Raw genomic sequence first — 13,034 nt, 5'->3', positions numbered from 1 at the left:
CGTGCGCAGATCGTGATACTCCTCCGGCACCCCTGTCAAATCGCCAGGCTCCTCCTGTGAAGAAGAGACAGAGGAAACAGGAGGGATAGCAGACATTAAACAGGTCACATGACAAGAAACATTCCAGGATAGGATAGTATTACTAGACCAATTAATAGAAGGGTTATGGCGCACTAGCCAGGGATGACCCAAAACAACAGGTGTAAAAGGTGAACGAAAAATTTAAAAAGAAATGGTTTCGCTATGATTACCAGAGACAGTGAGGGTTAAAGGCAGCGTCTCACGCTGAATCTTGGGGAGAGAACTACCATCTAAAGCGAACAAGGCCGTGGGCTCCCCTAACTGTCTGAGAGGAATGTCATGTTCCCGAGCCCAGGTCTCGTCCATAAAACAGCCCTCCGCCCCAGAGTCTATCAAGGCACTGCAGGAAGCAGATGAACCGGGCCAGCGGAGATGGACCGGAAAGGTAGTGCGTGATCCAGAAGGAGAGGCCTGAGTAGTTGCGCTCACCAGTAGCCCTCCTCTTACTGATGAGCTCTGGCTTTTACTGGACATGAGGTGACAAAATGACCAGCGGAGCCGCAGTAGAGACAGAGGCGATTGGTGATTCTCCGTTCCTTCTCCTTGGCCGAGATGCGGATACCCCCAGCTGCATAGGCTCAGCATCCGAGCCGGCGGAGGAGGGTGGCAGTGATGCGGCAGGTGGCAGTGATGTGGAGAGGGGAGCAACGGAGAACGCGAGCTCCTTTCCACGAGCTCGGCGACGAAGATCAAACCGTCGCTCTATGCGAATAGCGAGAGCTATTAAGGAGTCCAGACTGGAAGGAACCTCCCGGGAGAGGATCTCATCCTTAACCTCGACGAGGAGACCCTCCAGAAAACGAGCGAGCAAAGCCGGCTCGTTCCAGTCACTAGAGGCAGCGAGAGTGCGAAACTCAATAGAATAATCCGTTATGGATCGATTCCCCTGACATAGGGAAGACAGGGCCCTGGAAGCCTCCTCCCCAAAAACAGAACGGTCAAAAACCCGTATCATCTCCTCCTTAAAGTCCTGATACTGGTTAATACACTCAGCCCTCGCCTCCCAGATTGCCGTGCCCCACTCACGCGCCCGTCCGGTAAGGAGAGAAATGACGTAGGCGATGCGGGCTGCGCTCCTGGAGTAAGTGTTGGGCTGGAGAGAGAACACCACATCACACTGAGTGAGGAATGAGCGGCACTCAGTGGGCTCCCCAGAGTAACACGGCGGGTTGTTGATCCTGGGCTCCGGAGACTCGGAAACCCTGGAAGTGGGCGGTGGATCGAGGTGGAGTTGGTGAACCTGTCTTGTGAGGTCGGAGACTTGGACGGCCAGGGTCTCAACGGCATGTCGAGCAGCAGACAATTCCTCCTCGTGTCTGCCTAGCATCGCTCCCTGGATCTCGACGGCGGAGTGAAAAGGGTCCGGAGCCGCTGGGTCCATTCTTGGTCTGATTCTTCTGTTATGAACTTGAGTGAAGACCCAAAAGCGGTTTTAACAGAAAACAGAGTTCTTTAATGAAAAACAGAAATGGCATAAATCCTCTTCCAACGTTGTCAACGGAACAAAAAGAACGTTAGTATAGTGCAGGATGCACCTGCCAGGCAGACTCCGACAGGATAGGACAAGGTGGAAGCAAACGAGACGACAGCTTGCTTCTGGCATCAAAAACACAAACAAGAATCAGACACTGAAAGTAGCAGGAACAGAGAGAGAAATAGAGACCTAATCAGAGGGGGAAGAGAGAACAGGTGGGAAAGAGTGAATGAGCTAGTTAGGGGAGATGTAGAACAGCTGAAGAATGAGAGACAGAGAAGGTAACCTAAAAAGACCAGCAGAGAGAGACAGAGTGAAGAGAAAGGACAGGAACAGACATAACAAGACATGACAGTAGCACCTTGCATTCGGGTGCCTTGCAATTTCCGTACCAAGAGGTGATGCAGTGGTGCAGCTGTATACATTTTTTAGTATCTGAGTGCCCATGCCAAATCTTTTCAGTCTACTGAGGGGGAAGAGGTGCTGTCGTGCCCTCTTCACAACTGTGTTGGTGTGTGTGGACCATGTTAATTCCTCAGTGATGTGGACACCGAGGAACTTCAAGCTCTTGATCCACTCCACTACAGCCCCGTCAATGTGGATTGTGGTGTGCTCGCCCCTCCGTTTCCTGTAGTCCACGATCAGCTCCGTTGTCTTGCTGACGTTAAGGGAGAGGTTGTTGCTCTCTGACCTCACCCCCTATAGGCTGTGTCATCGTTGTCGGTGATCAGTCCTACCACTTTCGTATTGTCAGCAAACTTGATGATGGTGTTGGAGTCATGCTCGGGCCACGCAGTCGTGTGTGAACTACGAGTACAGGAAGGGACTAAGCACACACCCCTGTGTTGATGGTCAGCGTGACAGATGTGATGTTTCCTACCCTCATCGCCTGGGGGGTCGGCCCGTCAGGAAGACCACAACACATACCTGTCCACCAGAGACCACAACTCATACCTGCCCACCAGAGAACACAACACATTCCTGCCCACCAGAGACCACAATACATACCTGCCCACCAGAGACCACAACTCATACCTGCCCACCAGAGAACACAACACATTCCTGCCCACCAGAGACCACAATACATACCTGCCCACCAGAGACCACAACACATACCTGTCCACCAGAGACCACAACACATACCTGCCCACCAGAGACCACAACACATACCTGCCCACCATAGACCACAACACTTACCTGCCCACCAGAGACCACAACTCATACCTGCCCACCAGAGACCACAACACATACCTGCCCACCAGAGACCACAACTCATACCTGCCCACCAGAGACCACAACTCATACCTGCCCACCAGAGACCACAACTCATACCTGCCCACCAGAGAACACAACACATACCTGCCCACCAGAGACCACAACACATACCTGCCCACCAGAGACCACAACACATACCTGTCCACCAGAGACCACAACACATACCTGTCCACCAGAGACCACAACACATACCTGCCCACCAGAGACCACAACACATACCTGCCCACCAGAGACCACAACACATACCTATCCACCAGAGACCACAACACATACCTGCCCACCAGAGACCACAACACACATTGCTTTTCTTTGCACTATGATTCAACTTCTCTTTCTCCAAAATAATATTGATAACCCCTAAATCTAACAATATTAGGTTTTTCATGAAATGTCCTGTTGACATTTAGTAGTCTCCTCCATGTGCTGTGAGAGGAGATCCTACACCTCATCTGACCTCTGACCCCTGAGCCAGGCAGTGTTATGGGATGAACTAAGGGTCAAGCATCTCTGTTCCTGACCAATGTTTACAGAGTCGTAGATCAGGCGTCTCTTCCCCTCACCAGAGTCTTAACAGAGTCATAGATCAGTCCTTTCTGTCCCTGGCCAGAATCTTTACAGAGTCGTAGATCAGGCCTCTCTGTCCCTGTCCAGAGTCTTAACAGAGTCGTAGATCAGGCCTCTTGGTCCCTGGCCAGAGTCTTAACAGAGTCGTAGATCAGGCCTCTTGGTCCCTGGCCAGAGTCTTAACAGAGTCGTAGATCAGGCCTCTTGGTCCCTGGCCAGAGTCTTTACAGAGTCGTATATCAGGCCTCTTGGTCCCTGGCCAGAGTCTTTACAGAGTCGTAGATCAGGCCTCTTGGTCCCTGGCCAGAGTCTTTACAGAGTCGTAGATCAGGCCTCTTGGTCCCTGGCCAGAGTCTTTACAGAGTCGTAGATCAGGCCTCTTGGTCCCTGGCCAGAGTCTTTACAGAGTCGTAGATCAGGCCTCTTGGTCCCTGGCCAGAGTCTTTACAGAGTCGTATATCAGGCCTCTTGGTCCCTGGCCAGAGTCTTTACAGAGTCGTAGATCAGGCCTCTTGGTCCCTGGCCAGAGTCTTTACAGAGTCGTAGATCAGGCCTCTTGGTCCCTGGCCAGAGTCTTTACAGAGTCGTAGATCAGGCCTCTTGGTCCCTGGCCAGAGTCTTTACAGAGTCGTAGATCAGGCCTCTTGGTCCCTGGCCAGAGTCTTTACAGAGTCGTATATCAGGCCTCTTGGTCCCTGGCCAGAGTCTTTACAGAGTCGTAGATCAGGCCTCTTGGTCCCTGGCCAGAGTCTTTACAGAGTCGTATATCAGGCCTCTTGGTCCCTGGCCAGAGTCTTTACAGAGTCGTAGATCAGGCCTCTCTGTCCCTGTCCAGAGTCTTAACAGAGTCGTAGATCAGGCCTCTTGGTCCCTGGCCAGAGTCTTAACAGAGTCGTAGATCAGGCCTCTTGGTCCATGGCCAGAGTCTTAACCGAGTCGTAGATCAGGCCTCTCTGTCCCTGGCCAGAGTCTTAACAGAGTCGTAGATTAGGCCTCTTGATCCCTGGCCAGAGTCTTTACAGAGTCGTAGATCAGGCCTCTTGGTCCCTGGCCAGAGTCTTTACAGAGTCGCAGATCAGGCCTCTCTGTCCCTGTCCAGAGTCTTAACAGAGTCGTAGATCAGGCCTCTTGGTCCCTGGACAGAGTCTTAACAGAGTCGTAGATCAGGCCTCTTGGTCCATGGCCAGAGTCTTAACCGAGTCGTAGATCAGGCCTCTCTGTCCCTGGCCAGAGTCTTAACAGAGTCGTAGATCAGGCCTCTTGGTCCCTGGCCAGAGTCTTAACAGTCGTAGATCAGGCCTCTTGGTCCCTGGCCAGAGTCTTTACAGAGTCGTATATCAGGCCTCTTGGTCCCTGGCCAGAGTCTTAACAGAGTCGTAGATCAGGCCTCTTGGTCCATGGCCAGAGTCTTAACCGAGTCGTAGATCAGGCCTCTCTGTCCCTGGCCAGAGTCTTAACAGAGTCGTAGATCAGGCCTCTTGGTCCCTGGCCAGAGTCTTAACAGTCGTAGATCAGGCCTCTTGGTCCCTGGCCAGAGTCTTTACAGAGTCGTATATCAGGCCTCTTGGTCCCTGGCCAGAGTCTTTACAGAGTCGTAGATCAGGCCTCTTGGTCCCTGGCCAGAGTCTTTACAGAGTCGTAGATCAGGCCTCTTGGTCCCTGGCCAGAGTCTTTACAGAGTCGTATATCAGGCCTCTTGGTCCCTGGCCAGAGTCTTTACAGAGTCGTAGATCAGGCCTCTTGGTCCCTGGCCAGAGTCTTTACAGAGTCGTAGATCAGGCCTCTTGGTCCCTGGCCAGAGTCTTTACAGAGTCGTAGATCAGGCCTCTTGGTCCCTGGCCAGAGTCTTTACAGAGTCGTAGATCAGGCCTCTTGGTCCCTGGCCAGAGTCTTTACAGAGTCGTAGATCAGGCCTCTTGGTCCCTGGCCAGAGTCTTTACAGAGTCGTATATCAGGCCTCTTGGTCCCTGGCCAGAGTCTTTACAGAGTCGTAGATCAGGCCTCTTGGTCCCTGGCCAGAGTCTTTACAGAGTCGTAGATCAGGCCTCTTGGTCCCTGGCCAGAGTCTTTACAGAGTCGTAGATCAGGCCTCTTGGTCCCTGGCCAGAGTCTTTACAGAGTCGTAGATCAGGCCTCTTGGTCCCTGGCCAGAGTCTTTACAGAGTCGTAGATCAGGCCTCTTGGTCCCTGGCCAGAGTCTTTACAGAGTCGTAGATCAGGCCTCTTGGTCCCTGGCCAGAGTCTTTACAGAGTCGTATATCAGGCCTCTTGGTCCCTGGCCAGAGTCTTTACAGAGTCGTAGATCAGGCCTCTTGGTCCCTGGCCAGAGTCTTTACAGAGTCGTAGATCAGGCCTCTTGGTCCCTGGCCAGAGTCTTTACAGAGTCGTAGATCAGGCCTCTTGGTCCCTGGCCAGAGTCTTTACAGAGTCGTAGATCAGGCCTCTTGGTCCCTGGCCAAGGTCTTTACAGAGTCGTAGATCAGGCCTCTTGGTCCCTGGCCAGAGTCTTTACAGAGTCGTAGATCAGGCCTCTTGGTCCCTGGCCAGAGTCTTTACAGAGTCGTATATCAGGCCTCTTGGTCCCTGGCCAGAGTCTTTACAGAGTCGTATATCAGGCCTCTTCGTCCCTGGCCAGAGTCTTTACAGAGTCGTAGATCAGGCCTCTTGGTCCCTGGCCAGAGTCTTTACAGAGTCGTAGATCAGGCCTCTTGGTCCCTGGCCAGAGTCTTTACAGAGTCGTAGATCAGGCCTCTTGGTCCCTGGCCAGAGTCTTTACAGAGTCGTAGATCAGGCCTCTTGGTCCCTGGCCAGAGTCTTTACAGAGTCGTATATCAGGCCTCTTGGTCCCTGGCCAGAGTCTTTACAGAGTCGTAGATCAGGCCTCTTGGTCCCTGGCCAGAGTCTTTACAGAGTCGTAGATCAGGCCTCTTGGTCCATGGCCAGAGTCTTAACAGAGTCGTAGATCAGGCCTCTTGGTCCCTGGCCAGAGTCTTTACAGAGTCGTATATCAGGCCTCTTGGTCCCTGGCCAGAGTCTTTACAGAGTCGTAGATCAGGCCTCTTGGTCCCTGGCCAGAGTCTTTACAGAGTCGTAGATCAGGCCTCTTGGTCCCTGGCCAGAGTCTTTACAGAGTCGTAGATCAGGCCTCTTGGTCCCTGGCCAGAGTCTTTACAGAGTCGTATATCAGGCCTCTTGGTCCCTGGCCAGAGTCTTTACAGAGGTCTTTACAGGGCTTTTGAGGTGACCGTATTACCACCACACCAGCAGTCATGACCGCAGTGAAATTCCACGGAAATCTCCTTTTTTGCACTTTGGACATACTTTGGTAGTACGCAACTGGCCTGATACTCAGGGCTCTATTGTCCCCTTAACCATTGTGACATCAATGCAAATTAAATCTTTAAAACACTTATCATCAAAATAGTAGTTTTAAAAAGTTCAACAACGGGTTGAAACTGAGTGTGAAAACATGGTGGTTTGTGGATGTTGGTTTAAAGCTTAACACAATAAAATGTACAGTACTTTCTAATCGTGATGATTCATTCAAAACACGCATAGACATATTACAGCTAATGCTGATGAGCCCAAGCCTGAAAAAAACCTGAATTAAAATTATGATTGTGTCATTTTACAATATATAGCCTACCGCATTTTACAAAAACATTAATAAATAACTGATTGAAGATGTCTTTGGTACGTAATTGGTCGAGCCTAAACTCCAAAATGAAACACATTTGAGTAATCGCCTCTTGAGTGTGGACTGTATTATTATGTACACTGGATGGACTGGTTACCTGATGCTACACTCCAAAATGTATATTCATGAGTCTGGTAGGTGATGCTGTTGGTACATTGATTGTTGATTACAGAGTTGTAGAGCAGGCCTCTCTGTCCTTTACCAGAGTCTTTACAGAGTCGTAGATCAGGCCTCTCTGTCCATTACCAGAGTTTTTACAGAGTCGTAGATCAGGCCTCTCTGTCTATTACCAGAGTCTTTACAGAGTCGTAGATCAGGCCTCTCTGTCTATTACCAGAGTCTTTACAGAGTCGTAGATCAGGCCTCTCTGTCCTTTACCAGAGTCTTTACAGAGTCGTAGTTAAGGCATCTCTGTCCTTTACCAGAGTTTTTACAGAGTCGTAGATCAAGCCTCTCTGTCCATTACTAGTCTTTACAGAGTTGTAGATCAGGCCTCTCTGTCCATTACTAGTCTTTACAGAGTCGTAGATCAGGCCTCTCTGTCCTTTACCAGAGTCTTTACAGAGTCGTAGATCAGGCCTCTCTGTCCTTTACCAGAGTCTTTACAGAGTCATAGATCAGGCCTCTCTGTCCTTTACCAGAGTCTTTACAGAGTCGCAGATCAGGCCTCTCTGTCCTTTACCAGAGTCTTTACAGAGTCGTAGATCAGGCCTCTGTCCTTTACTAGTCTTTACAGTCGTAGATCAAGCCTCTCTGTCCATTACTAGTCTTTACAGAGTTGTAGATCAGGCCTCTCTGTCCATTACTAGTCTTTACAGCATCGTAGATCAGGCCTCTCTGTCCTTTACCAGAGTCTTTACAGAGTCGTAGATCAGGCCTCTCTGTCCATTACTAGTCTTTACAGAGTCGTAGATCAGGCCTCTCTGTCCATTACTAGTCTTTACAGAGTCGTACATCAGGCCTCTCTGTCCTTTACCAGAGTTTTTACAGAGGGATGAGAAAATAGACATGGCAGGTACTCATTCTCTCTCTGAGTCTCTTTGTATTGGCATTTGATGATGCTGCTTGATGCTGCTGCTCACGGCCGGTCCGCTTATTAGGAAGGTTTACGTCACCCACTATGGCGGCAGAATGACGAGGGCGGTATTTTCTGAGCTTAACTGACCAAGGCCGACATCCAAAACAACACGTAAAACCTCACATAATTCTACCCAAAAACAATTACTATTCCTCTCAACCAGTGGCAAATGGGCTTTTTAGGTGAGTGCTGATGCCGCCTTTCGATAAGCAGTGCCCACTACGTTAAAGGGGGCGGCAGGGTAGCCTAGTGGTTAGAGCGTTGGACTAGAAACTGGAAGGTTGCAAGTTCAAACCCCTGAGCTGACAAGGTACAAATCTGTCGTTCTGCCCCTGAACAGGTAGTTAACCCACTGTTCCTAGTTAAATAAAGGTTAAAAAAATAAAACAAGGCAGGGATGCAAAATATGTATCTCGATTCCCAGCGTGTCTCTCCAGGGTGCTCCGCCAATGTTCCGTCACAAAAATATTTGAAGATAAATCTTATAGATATAGGATATGATATAAAGATTATGTGGGGTCCCGTCGAGTGGCGCAGCGGTCGAAGGCACTGCATCGTTGTGTTCCATGCGTCACTACAGGCCTGTGTTAAATCCCGGGAGACCCATGAGGCTGTGCACAATTGGCCCAGCGTTGTCTGGGTTAGGGGAGGGTTTGGCCGGCCGGGATGTCCTTGTCCCATCGCGCTCTAGCGACTCCTGTGGCGGGCTGGGTGCAGTGCACGCTGACACGGTCGCCAAGTGTATGGTGTTTCCTCCGCCACGTTGGTGCTGTTGGCTTCCGGGTTAAGCTAGCAGTGTGTCAAGAAGCAGTGTGGCTTGGTTGGGTCGTGTTTCGGAGGAATGCACGGCTCTCGACCTTCGTCCATACGGGAGTTGCAGCGATGGGACAAGACTGTAACTACCAATTGGATACCATGAAAAAGGTTTCATCATCTGTCAAATACGTATTTTCAACATCCGGAAAATAAGAATTTTCAACTTTCATTCATAACCTGAAAATGAATCTGATTTCAACCTCTGGAAAATACGTCATTTTTGAACGTCCGAAAAAGATGCCTTTTCAACATCCTGGAAAAGATGTAAATTAAACATATCGAAAATACCTTTTCACCTTTCATTCAGCACCGAAATTGAACCTAACTTCAACGTCTGGAAAGTACATATTTTAGATTCCTTTTCAACGTCATTTTGCTTACTGGGGACTATTCTAGTTTTGCGGGGAGGGGGGGAGGATGTTTTGGTCTTGCCTATGGCAGCAGAACGGCAAGGACCGGCCCTGCTGCTGTTGGACGGTGGGATTAACCAAAGACGAATAAATATTTAAATAAATACGTCCACATCTGTTCAGTAAATATTCAGCCTGCTTTGGAGAAGAGTTGCCTGCATTATCTGGGCTGGGCTGGCCTTATAGTGCACCGACTGGCTCTGTTGATGGGAAGGAGTTTGCTGTTTGTACCTGGCTGGGTTCCAATAGTATTTGAAATCATTTCAAATACTTTATATGTGCTTGATTGAGCTTCCCTGGCTTAATTGACCAATGGAATAGTCCCCAAACTGCAAACCCCACCCATCTGGCACTCCAGGAAAGCTAGAGCAAACACTCAAAATATTTGAAAGATTTCAAATAGTATTTGAACCCGGGTCTGTCTTGGAGGACTGCAGGGCTGCCGAGACACTGCTTACCGTTGATGTAGACAGATGGTAGACACAGTCAGACTCTCAACAAGATAAATGAATCCTGTCCACACAATAATCTATTTATTGACTCTAATTTGAGAACAGGTTTTTTGGACCGGCACAGACCAAAGAGTGTTGATTTACTCAAGATTTACCCCAGCTTAAAAGACCCCCCTACTGGTTTAGATTGAATAGAGTATTGTGCACTTTACAACTATTTGCTAACTGTGATTTGACCTCAAACCATAACTTGTATTGCTACTAATGCATCTTTCCTCTTTCTTTCTTCCCACAGACATTTATAGTAGTTAATAAAGGGACGGCCATCTTCCGGTTCAGTGCCACGTCTGCTCTCTATATATTTACCCCTTTCACCTTCCTCAGAAGAATCTCCATCAAAGTCCTGGTCCATTCATATCCTTTACGAACGGTCTGTCTGTCTGTCTGTCTGTCTGTCTGTCTGTCTGTCTCTGTCTGTCTGTCTGTCTGTCTGTCTGTCTGTCTGTCTGTCTGTCTGTCTGTCTGTCTGTCTGTCTGTCTGTCTCTCTGTCTGTCTGTCTGTCTGTCTGTCTGTCTGTCTGTCTGTCTGTCTGTCTGTCTGTCTGTCTGTCTGTCTGTCTGTCTGTTAGTGATGAGCCCAGAGGAAAACAGTTATACGTGATGTAATGTCAGGTCAGTAAGATTCTACATTATATAGTCGTGTGATGTAATTGTTTTAGGGAAGAGAGCTTTGATCTTTCTTTGTTGGCGCTGGAGCCCCTTGTTGTGTTGCTGTGTAGTATAGAGACACTTCGTTTCAAAAAACAGTTCTATCAGTTTGGCAATTGTTTGTTTGCTTGTAAAGCAGGAGGTATTTTCCAGGTAGCAGACTCAAAAACATGATTAACGTAACCCCTCACCCAGAAAAAACTCAACTGGTACAACTTTCTAATTGTCCCCTTATAAAAACTAAAAAGCCACACCCTGCCATGTGTTATATACTGTACTGTACAATCAGCCAATTTCTAATATTTACAGATTCCAATAGTAGGATCCCATTGGATTTTTCCATAGTCCCATTTTTGAAACAGCTTTGTGATGTTCCTCCCTGGCATCGCCAACCAAATCCCTTGATCTGCTGCTCTTAATCTCCCAAATGAAATAAGAGCAAGGAGATTTCACGTCACATGACGGCTGCCTATTAGTTCTCAGACGGACGGCTTGTCCTTTGCACGACTGAATCCCTCCATCCTCTCTTTCTCTACTGAATCCCTCCATCCTCTCTTTCTCTACTGAATCCCTTCATCCTCTCTTTCTCTACTGAATCCCTCCATCCTCTCTTTCTCTACTGAATCCCTCCATCCTCTCTTTCTCTACTGAATCCCTCTAGCCTCTCTTTCTCCACTGAATCCCTCCATCCTCTCTTTCTCTACTGAATCCCTCCATCCTCTATTTCTCTACTGAATCCACCCATCCTCTCTTTCTCTACTGAAACCCTCCATCCTCTCTTTCTCTACTGAATCCCTCCATCCTCTCTTTCTCTACTGAATCCCTCCATCCTCTCTTTCTCTACTGAATCCATCCTCTCTTTCTCTACTGAATCCCTCCATCCTCTCTTTCTCTACTGAATCCCTCCATCCTCTCTTTCTCTACTGAATCCTCCATCCTCTCTTTCTCTACTGAATCCCTCCATCCTCTCTTTCTCTACTGAATCCCTCCATCCTCTCTTTCTCTACTGAATCCCTCCATCCTCTCTTTCTCTACTGAATCCTCCATCCTCTCTTTCTCTACTGAATCCCTCCATCCTCTCTTTCTCTACTGAATCCCTCCATCCTCTCTTTCTCTACTGAATCCCTCCATCCTCTCTTTCTCTACTGAATCCATCCATCCTCTCTTTCTCTACTGAATCCCTCCATCCTCTCTTTCTCTACTGAATCCCTCCATCCTCTCTTTCTCTACTGAATCCATCCATCCTCTCTTTCTCTACTGAATCCATCCATCCTCTCTTTCTCTACTGAATCCCTCCATCCTCTCTTTCTCTACTGAATCCCTCAAAACTCTCTTTCTCTACTGAATTAATTCATCCTCTTTTTCTCTATTAAATCCATCCACTGAATCCTCCTCTTTCTCTACTGAATCCATCCATCCTCTTTTCCTGAATCCATCCATCTCTCTTTCTCTACTGAATCCCTCCATCCTCTCTCTTCTGAATCTCTACTGAATCCCTCCATCCTCTCTTTTCTACTGAATCCATCCATCCTCTCTTTCTCTACTGAATCCATCCATCCTCTCTTTCTCTACTGAATCCCTCCATCTTCTCTACTGAATCCATCCATCCTCTCTTTCTCTACTGAATCCCTCCATCCTCTCTTTCTCTACTGAATCCATCCATCCTCTCTTTCTCTACTGAATCCCTCCATCCTCTCTTTCTCTACTGAATCCCTCCATCCTCTCTTTCTCTACTGAATCCATCCATCCTCTCTTTCTCTACTGAATCCCTCCATCCTCTCTTTCTCTACTGAATCCCTCCATCCTCTCTTTCTCTACTGAATCCATCCATCCTCTCTTTCTCTACTGAATCCCTCCATCCTCTCTTTCTCTACTGAATCCCTCCATCCTCTCTTTCTCTACTGAATCCCTCCATCCTCTCTTTCTCTACTGAATCCATCCATCCTCTCTTTCTCTACTGAATCCATCCATCCTCTCTTTCTCTACTGAATCCATCCATCCTCTCTTTCTCTACTGAATCCCTCCATCCTCTCTTTCTCTACTGAAATCCAAACTCTCTTTCTCTACTGAATTAATTCATCCTCTTTTTCTCTACTTAATCCATCCATCCTCTTTCTCTACTGAATCCATCCATTTCCTCTTTCTCTACTGAATCCATCCATCCTCTTTCTCTACTGAATCCCTCCATCCTCTCTTTCTCTACTGAATCCCTCAAAACTCTCTTTCTCTACTGAATTAATTCATCCTCTTTTTCTCTACTAAATCCATCCACCCTCTCTTTCTCTACTGAACCCATCCATCCATCCTCTCCTTCTCTACTGAATCCATCCATTTCCTCTTTCTCTAATACATCCACCCTCTCTTTCTGTACTGAATCCATCCATACCCTCTTTCTCTATTGAATTCATCCATCCTCTCTTTCTCTACTGAATCCATCCATCCATCCTCTCTTTCTCTACTGAATCCATCAATTTCCTCT

General features: G+C 48.2%; 1 pseudogene; it reads left to right on the top strand.

Moving 5' to 3' along the window:
• LOC135509237 (sodium channel protein type 4 subunit alpha-like) overlaps nucleotides 1–13,034 on the top strand; it is a 121,623-nt pseudogene that overhangs the window by 14,342 nt on the left and 94,247 nt on the right.

This window comes from Oncorhynchus masou, chromosome 3 (assembly GCF_036934945.1).
Source record: "Oncorhynchus masou masou isolate Uvic2021 chromosome 3, UVic_Omas_1.1, whole genome shotgun sequence".
NCBI lineage: Eukaryota > Metazoa > Chordata > Actinopteri > Salmoniformes > Salmonidae > Oncorhynchus > Oncorhynchus masou.
The sequence above is the reverse complement of the archived record's forward strand: the minus strand, read 5'-3'. Positions and strand labels throughout refer to the sequence as shown.